This window comes from Anomaloglossus baeobatrachus, chromosome 4 (assembly GCF_048569485.1).
Source record: "Anomaloglossus baeobatrachus isolate aAnoBae1 chromosome 4, aAnoBae1.hap1, whole genome shotgun sequence".
NCBI classification, from domain to species: Eukaryota; Metazoa; Chordata; class Amphibia; order Anura; family Aromobatidae; genus Anomaloglossus; species Anomaloglossus baeobatrachus.
In genome coordinates, this window is record NC_134356.1 from 679704629 (window position 1) to 679712128 (window position 7500).

Consider the following 7500-nt stretch of genomic DNA (forward strand, 5'->3'; position numbering starts at 1 on the left):
ACCTATACGATCTCCCCGTCGGGGAATTGAACCCCGGTCTCCCGCGTGACAGGCGGGGATACTCTCCACTATACTAACGAGGAGCGGCTTGTGCCCAATTGGAGGCATCTTTTCGTTTTCAGCTTAGCAATTCAGGTCAATAAGAAGAAATTCTATTAACTGCCCCGAAATACACCAAGAGTTGAAAAGATCAACGGAATCAATAAGATTCATGCAAAGATCACAAGACATGTACACCGAATACAAGCCAAAACAGTTGGGACCCACCACACAAAAACCGTTGCGCCAAACAGGTCAGGGTATCTAAGCCTGGAAAAACCTATACGATCTCCCCGTCGGGGAATTGAACCCCGGTCTCCCGCGTGACAGGCGGGGATACTCTCCACTATACTAACGAGGAGCGGCTTGTGCTCAATTGGAGGCATCTTTTCGTTTTCAGCTTAGCAATTCAGGTCAATAAGAAGAAATTCTATTAACTGCCCCGAAATACAACGAGTTGAAAAGATCAACGGAATCAATAAGATTCATGCAAAGATCACAAGACATGTACACCGAATACAAGCCAAAACAGTTGGGACCCACCACACAAAAACCGTTGCGCCAAACAGGTCAGGGTACCTAAGCCTGGAAAAACCTATACGATCTCCCCGTCGGGGAATTGAACCCCGGTCTCCCGCGTGACAGGCGGGGATACTCTCCACTATACTAACGAGGAGCGGCTTGTGCCCAATTGGAGGCATCTTTTCGTTTTCAGCTTAGCAATTCAGGTCAATAAGAAGAAATTCTATTAACTGCCCCGAAATACACCAAGAGTTGAAAAGATCAACGGAATCAATAAGATTCATGCAAAGATCACAAGACATGTACACCGAATACAAGCCAAAACAGTTGGGACCCACCACACAAAAACCGTTGCGCCAAACAGGTCAGGGTACCTAAGCCTGGAAAAACCTATACGATCTCCCCGTCGGGGAATTGAACCCCGGTCTCCCGCGTGACAGGCGGGGATACTCTCCACTATACTAACGAGGAGCGGCTTGTGCCCAATTGGAGGCATCTTTTCGTTTTCAGCTTAGCAATTCAGGTCAACAAGAAGAAATTCTATTAACTGCCCCGAAATACACCAAGAGTTGAAAAGATCAACGGAATCAATAAGATTCATGCAAAGATCACAAGACATGTACACCGAATACAAGCCAAAACAGTTGGGACCCACCACACAAAAACCGTTGCGCCAAACAGGTCAGGGTACCTAAGCCTGGAAAAACCTTTACGATCTCCCCGTCAGGGAATTGAACCCCGGTCTCCCGCGTGACAGGCGGGGATACTCTCCACTATACTAACGAGGAGCGGCTTGTGCCCAATTGGAGGCATCTTTTCGTTTTCAGCTTAGCAATTCAGGTCAATAAGAAGAAATTCTATTAACTGCCCCGAAATACACCAAGAGTTGAAAAGATCAACGGAATCAATAAGATTCATGCAAAGATCACAAGACATGTACACCGAATACAAGCCAAAACAGTTGGGACCCACCACACAAAAACCGTTGCGCCAAACAGGTCAGGGTACCTAAGCCTGGAAAAACCTATACGATCTCCCCGTCGGGGAATTGAACCCCGGTCTCCCGCGTGAAAGGCGGGGATACTCTCCACTATACTAACGAGGAGCGGCTTGTGCCCAATTGGAGGCATCTTTTCGTTTTCAGCTTAGCAATTCAGGTCAATAAGAAGAAATTCTATTAACTGCCCCGAAATACACCAAGAGTTGAAAAGATCAACGGAATCAATAAAATTCATGCAAAGATCACAAGACATGTACACCGAATACAAGCCAAAACAGTTGGGATCCACCACACAAAAACCGTTGCGCCAAACAGGTCAGGGTACCTAAGCCTGGAAAAACCTATACGATCTCCCCGTCGGGGAATTGAACCCCGGTCTCCCGCGTGACAGGCGGGGATACTCTCCACTATACTAACGAGGAGCGGCTTGTGCCCAATTGGAGGCATCTTTTCGTTTTCAGCTTAGCAATTCAGGTCAATAAGAAGAAATTCTATTAACTGCCCCGAAATACACCAAGAGTTGAAAAGATCAACGGAATCAATAAGATTCATGCAAAGATCACAAGACATGTACACCGAATACAAGCCAAAACAGTTGGGACCCACCACACAAAAACCGTTGCGCCAAACAGGTCAGGGTATCTAAGCCTGGAAAAACCTATACGATCTCCCCGTCGGGGAATTGAACCCCGGTCTCTCGCGTGACAGGCGGGGATACTCTCCACTATACTAACGAGGAGCGGCTTGTGCTCAATTGGAGGCATCTTTTCGTTTTCAGCTTAGCAATTCAGGTCAATAAGAAGAAATTCTATTAACTGCCCCGAAATACAACGAGTTGAAAAGATCAACGGAATCAATAAGATTCATGCAAAGATCACAAGACATGTACACCGAATACAAGCCAAAACAGTTGGGACCCACCACACAAAAACCGTTGCGCCAAACAGGTCAGGGTACCTAAGCCTGGAAAAACCTATACGATCTCCCCGTCGGGGAATTGAACCCCGGTCTCCCGCGTGACAGGCGGGGATACTCTCCACTATACTAACGAGGAGCGGCTTGTGCCCAATTGGAGGCATCTTTTCGTTTTCAGCTTAGCAATTCAGGTCAATAAGAAGAAATTCTATTAACTGCCCCGAAATACACCAAGAGTTGAAAAGATCAACGGAATCAATAAGATTCATGCAAAGATCACAAGACATGTACACCGAATACAAGCCAAAACAGTTGGGACCCACCACACAAAAACCGTTGCGCCAAACAGGTCAGGGTACCTAAGCCTGGAAAAACCTATACGATCTCCCCGTCGGGGAATTGAACCCCGGTCTCCCGCGTGACAGGCGGGGATACTCTCCACTATACTAACGAGGAGCGGCTTGTGCCCAATTGGAGGCATCTTTTCGTTTTCAGCTTAGCAATTCAGGTCAACAAGAAGAAATTCTATTAACTGCCCCGAAATACACCAAGAGTTGAAAAGATCAACGGAATCAATAAGATTCATGCAAAGATCACAAGACATGTACACCGAATACAAGCCAAAACAGTTGGGACCCACCACACAAAAACCGTTGCGCCAAACAGGTCAGGGTACCTAAGCCTGGAAAAACCTTTACGATCTCCCCGTCAGGGAATTGAACCCCGGTCTCCCGCGTGACAGGCGGGGATACTCTCCACTATACTAACGAGGAGCGGCTTGTGCCCAATTGGAGGCATCTTTTCGTTTTCAGCTTAGCAATTCAGGTCAATAAGAAGAAATTCTATTAACTGCCCCGAAATACACCAAGAGTTGAAAAGATCAACGGAATCAATAAGATTCATGCAAAGATCACAAGACATGTACACCGAATACAAGCCAAAACAGTTGGGACCCACCACACAAAAACCGTTGCGCCAAACAGGTCAGGGTACCTAAGCCTGGAAAAACCTATACGATCTCCCCGTCGGGGAATTGAACCCCGGTCTCCCGCGTGACAGGCGGGGATACTCTCCACTATACTAACGAGGAGCGGCTTGTGCCCAATTGGAGGCATCTTTTCGTTTTCAGCTTAGCAATTCAGGTCAATAAGAAGAAATTCTATTAACTGCCCCGAAATACACCAAGAGTTGAAAAGATCAACGGAATCAATAAGATTCATGCAAAGATCACAAGACATGTACACCGAATACAAGCCAAAACAGTTGGGATCCACCACACAAAAACCGTTGCGCCAAACAGGTCAGGGTACCTAAGCCTGGAAAAACCTATACGATCTCCCCGTCGGGGAATTGAACCCCGGTCTCCCGCGTGACAGGCGGGGATACTCTCCACTATACTAACGAGGAGCGGCTTGTGCCCAATTGGAGGCATCTTTTCGTTTTCAGCTTAGCAATTCAGGTCAATAAGAAGAAATTCTATTAACTGCCCCGAAATACACCAAGAGTTGAAAAGATCAACGGAATCAATAAGATTCATGCAAAGATCACAAGACATGTACACCGAATACAAGCCAAAACAGTTGGGACCCACCACACAAAAACCGTTGCGCCAAACAGGTCAGGGTATCTAAGCCTGGAAAAACCTATACGATCTCCCCGTCGGGGAATTGAACCCCGGTCTCCCGCGTGACAGGCGGGGATACTCTCCACTATACTAACGAGGAGCGGCTTGTGCTCAATTGGAGGCATCTTTTCGTTTTCAGCTTAGCAATTCAGGTCAATAAGAAGAAATTCTATTAACTGCCCCGAAATACAACGAGTTGAAAAGATCAACGGAATCAATAAGATTCATGCAAAGATCACAAGACATGTACACCGAATACAAGCCAAAACAGTTGGGACCCAACACACAAAAACCGTTGCGCCAAACAGGTCAGGGTACCTAAGCCTGGAAAAACCTATACGATCTCCCCGTCGGGGAATTGAACCCCGGTCTCCCGCGTGACAGGCGGGGATACTCTCCACTATACTAACGAGGAGCGGCTTGTGCCCAATTGGAGGCATCTTTTTGTTTTCAGCTTAGCAATTCAGGTCAATAAGAAGAAATTCTATTAACTGCCCCGAAATACACCAAGAGTTGAAAAGATCAACGGAATCAATAAGATTCATGCAAAGATCACAAGACATGTACACCGAATACAAGCCAAAACAGTTGGGACCCACCACACAAAAACCGTTGCGCCAAACAGGTCAGGGTACCTAAGCCTGGAAAAACCTATACGATCTCCCCGTCGGGGAATTGAACCCCGGTCTCCCGCGTGACAGGCGGGGATACTCTCCACTATACTAACGAGGAGCGGCTTGTGCCCAATTGGAGGCATCTTTTCGTTTTCAGCTTAGCAATTCAGGTCAATAAGAAGAAATTCTATTAACTGCCCCGAAATACACCAAGAGTTGAAAAGATCAACGGAATCAATAAGATTCATGCAAAGATCACAAGACATGTACACCGAATACAAGCCAAAACAGTTGGGATCCACCACACAAAAACCGTTGCGCCAAACAGGTCAGGGTACCTAAGCCTGGAAAAACCTATACGATCTCCCCGTCGGGGAATTGAACCCCGGTCTCCCGCGTGACAGGCGGGGATACTCTCCACTATACTAACGAGGAGCGGCTTGTGCTCAATTGGAGGCATCTTTTCGTTTTCAGCTTAGCAATTCAGGTCAATAAGAAGAAATTCTATTAACTGCCCCGAAATACACCAAGAGTTGAAAAGATCAACGGAATCAATAAGATTCATGCAAAGATCACAAGACATGTACACCGAATACAAGCCAAAACAGTTGGGACCCACCACACAAAAACCGTTGCGCCAAACAGGTCAGGGTACCTAAGCCTGGAAAAACCTATACGATCTCCCCGTCGGGGAATTGAACCCCGGTCTCCCGCGTGACAGGCGGGGATACTCTCCACTATACTAACGAGGAGCGGCTTGTGCCCAATTGGAGGCATCTTTTCGTTTTCAGCTTAGCAATTCAGGTCAATAAGAAGAAATTCTATTAACTGCCCCGAAATACACCAAGAGTTGAAAAGATCAACGGAATCAATAAGATTCATGCAAAGATCACAAGACATGTACACCGAATACAAGCCAAAACAGTTGGGACCCACCACACAAAAACCGTTGCGCCAAACAGGTCAGGGTACCAAAGCCTGGAAAAACCTATACGATCTCCCCGTCGGGGAATTGAACCCCAGGTCTCCCGCGTGACAGGCGGGGATACTCTCCACTATACTAACGAGGAGCGGCTTGTGCCCAATTGGAGGCATTTTTTCGTTTTCAGCTTAGCAATTCAGGTCAATAAGAAGAAATTCTATTAACTGCCCCGAAATACACCAAGAGTTGAAAAGATCAACGGAATCAATAAGATTCATGCAAAGATCACAAGACATGTACACCGAATACAAGCCAAAACAGTTGGGACCCACCACACAAAAACCGTTGCGCCAAACAGGTCAGGGTACCTAAGCCTGGAAAAACCTATACGATCTCCCCGTCGGGGAATTGAACCCCGGTCTCCCGCGTGACAGGCGGGGATACTCTCCACTATACTAACGAGGAGCGGCTTGTGCCCAAATAGAGGCATCTTTTCGTTTTCAGCTTAGCAATTCAGGTCAATAAGAAGAAATTCTATTAACTGCCCCGAAATACACCAAGAGTTGAAAAGATCAACGGAATCAATAAGATTCATGCAAAGATCACAAGACATGTACACCGAATACAAGCCAAAACAGTTGAGACCCACCACACAAAAACCGTTGCGCCAAACAGGTCAGGGTACCAAAGACTGGAAAAACCTATACGATCTCCCCGTCGGGGAATTGAACCCCGGTCTCCCGCGTGACAGGCGGGGATACTCTCCACTATACTAACGAGGAGCGGCTTGTGCCCAATTGGAGGCATTTTTTCGTTTTCAGCTTAGCAATTCAGGTCAATAAGAAGAAATTCTATTAACTGCCCTGAAATACACCAAGAGTTGAAAAGATCAACGGAATCAATAAGATTCATGCAAAGATCACAAGACATGTACACCGAATACAAGCCAAAACAGTTGGGACCCACCACACAAAAACCGTTGCGCCAAACTGGTCAGGGTACCTAAGCCTGGAAAAACCTATACGATCTCCCCGTCGGGGAATTGAACCCCGGTCTCCCGCGTGACAGGCGGGGATACTCTCCACTATACTAACGAGGAGCGGCTTGTGCCCAAATAGAGGCATCTTTTCGTTTTCAGCTTAGCAATTCAGGTCAATAAGAAGAAATTCTATTAACTGCCCCGAAATACACCAAGAGTTGAAAAGATCAACGGAATCAATAAGATTCATGCAAAGATCACAAGACATGTACACCGAATACAAGCCAAAACAGTTGGGACCCACCACACAAAAACCATTGCGCCAAACAGGTCAGGATACCTAAGCCTGGAAAAACCTATACGATCTCCCCGTCGGGGAATTGAACCCCAGTCTCCCGCGTGACAGGCGGGGATACTCTCCACTATACTAACGAGGAGCGGCTTGTGCCCAATTGGAGGCATCTTTTCGTTTTCAGCTTAGCAATTCAGGTCAATAAGAAGAAATTCTATTAACTGCCCCGAAATACACCAAGAGTTGAAAAGATCAACGGAATCAATAAGATTCATGCAAAGATCACAAGACATGTACACCGAATACAAGCCAAAACAGTTGGGACCCACCACACAAAAACCGTTGCGCCAAACAGGTCAGGGTACCTAAGCCTGGAAAAACCTATACGATCTCCCCGTCGGGGAATTGAACCCCGGTCTCCCGCGTGACAGGCGGGGATACTCTCCACTATACTAACGAGGAGCGGCTTGTGCCCAATTGGAGGCATCTTTTCGTTTTCAGCTTAGCAATTCAGGTCAATAAGAAGAAATTCTATTAACTGCCCCGAAATACACCAAGAGTTGAAAAGATCAACGGAATCAATAAGATTCATG

General features: G+C 46.7%; 18 non-coding genes across 18 annotated transcripts; all 18 read right to left on the reverse strand.

Annotated features, from left to right (window-relative positions):
• Nucleotides 1–11: 11 nt before the first annotated feature.
• On the reverse strand, nucleotides 12–83 carry TRNAD-GUC (transfer RNA aspartic acid (anticodon GUC)). The gene has a single exon. It is a non-coding gene; the product is annotated as a tRNA-Asp (tRNA).
• Nucleotides 84–328: 245 nt separating this feature from the next.
• Nucleotides 329–400, reverse strand: TRNAD-GUC (transfer RNA aspartic acid (anticodon GUC)). The gene has a single exon. It is a non-coding gene; the product is annotated as a tRNA-Asp (tRNA).
• Nucleotides 401–643: 243 nt separating this feature from the next.
• TRNAD-GUC (transfer RNA aspartic acid (anticodon GUC)) lies at nucleotides 644–715 on the reverse strand. Its single transcript has one exon. It is a non-coding gene; the product is annotated as a tRNA-Asp (tRNA).
• A 245-nt stretch (nucleotides 716–960) lies between these two features.
• Nucleotides 961–1032, reverse strand: TRNAD-GUC (transfer RNA aspartic acid (anticodon GUC)). Its single transcript has one exon. It is a non-coding gene; the product is annotated as a tRNA-Asp (tRNA).
• An 879-nt stretch (nucleotides 1033–1911) lies between these two features.
• Nucleotides 1912–1983, reverse strand: TRNAD-GUC (transfer RNA aspartic acid (anticodon GUC)). The gene has a single exon. It is a non-coding gene; the product is annotated as a tRNA-Asp (tRNA).
• Nucleotides 1984–2543: 560 nt separating this feature from the next.
• TRNAD-GUC (transfer RNA aspartic acid (anticodon GUC)) lies at nucleotides 2544–2615 on the reverse strand. Its single transcript has one exon. It is a non-coding gene; the product is annotated as a tRNA-Asp (tRNA).
• A 245-nt stretch (nucleotides 2616–2860) lies between these two features.
• On the reverse strand, nucleotides 2861–2932 carry TRNAD-GUC (transfer RNA aspartic acid (anticodon GUC)). Its single transcript has one exon. It is a non-coding gene; the product is annotated as a tRNA-Asp (tRNA).
• Nucleotides 2933–3494: 562 nt separating this feature from the next.
• On the reverse strand, nucleotides 3495–3566 carry TRNAD-GUC (transfer RNA aspartic acid (anticodon GUC)). The gene has a single exon. It is a non-coding gene; the product is annotated as a tRNA-Asp (tRNA).
• Nucleotides 3567–3811: 245 nt separating this feature from the next.
• TRNAD-GUC (transfer RNA aspartic acid (anticodon GUC)) lies at nucleotides 3812–3883 on the reverse strand. The gene has a single exon. It is a non-coding gene; the product is annotated as a tRNA-Asp (tRNA).
• A 245-nt stretch (nucleotides 3884–4128) lies between these two features.
• On the reverse strand, nucleotides 4129–4200 carry TRNAD-GUC (transfer RNA aspartic acid (anticodon GUC)). The gene has a single exon. It is a non-coding gene; the product is annotated as a tRNA-Asp (tRNA).
• Nucleotides 4201–4443: 243 nt separating this feature from the next.
• On the reverse strand, nucleotides 4444–4515 carry TRNAD-GUC (transfer RNA aspartic acid (anticodon GUC)). Its single transcript has one exon. It is a non-coding gene; the product is annotated as a tRNA-Asp (tRNA).
• Nucleotides 4516–4760: 245 nt separating this feature from the next.
• On the reverse strand, nucleotides 4761–4832 carry TRNAD-GUC (transfer RNA aspartic acid (anticodon GUC)). Its single transcript has one exon. It is a non-coding gene; the product is annotated as a tRNA-Asp (tRNA).
• Nucleotides 4833–5077: 245 nt separating this feature from the next.
• On the reverse strand, nucleotides 5078–5149 carry TRNAD-GUC (transfer RNA aspartic acid (anticodon GUC)). Its single transcript has one exon. It is a non-coding gene; the product is annotated as a tRNA-Asp (tRNA).
• A 245-nt stretch (nucleotides 5150–5394) lies between these two features.
• Nucleotides 5395–5466, reverse strand: TRNAD-GUC (transfer RNA aspartic acid (anticodon GUC)). The gene has a single exon. It is a non-coding gene; the product is annotated as a tRNA-Asp (tRNA).
• Nucleotides 5467–6029: 563 nt separating this feature from the next.
• On the reverse strand, nucleotides 6030–6101 carry TRNAD-GUC (transfer RNA aspartic acid (anticodon GUC)). The gene has a single exon. It is a non-coding gene; the product is annotated as a tRNA-Asp (tRNA).
• A 245-nt stretch (nucleotides 6102–6346) lies between these two features.
• On the reverse strand, nucleotides 6347–6418 carry TRNAD-GUC (transfer RNA aspartic acid (anticodon GUC)). The gene has a single exon. It is a non-coding gene; the product is annotated as a tRNA-Asp (tRNA).
• Nucleotides 6419–6663: 245 nt separating this feature from the next.
• Nucleotides 6664–6735, reverse strand: TRNAD-GUC (transfer RNA aspartic acid (anticodon GUC)). Its single transcript has one exon. It is a non-coding gene; the product is annotated as a tRNA-Asp (tRNA).
• Nucleotides 6736–7297: 562 nt separating this feature from the next.
• On the reverse strand, nucleotides 7298–7369 carry TRNAD-GUC (transfer RNA aspartic acid (anticodon GUC)). Its single transcript has one exon. It is a non-coding gene; the product is annotated as a tRNA-Asp (tRNA).
• Nucleotides 7370–7500: the final 131 nt, after the last annotated feature.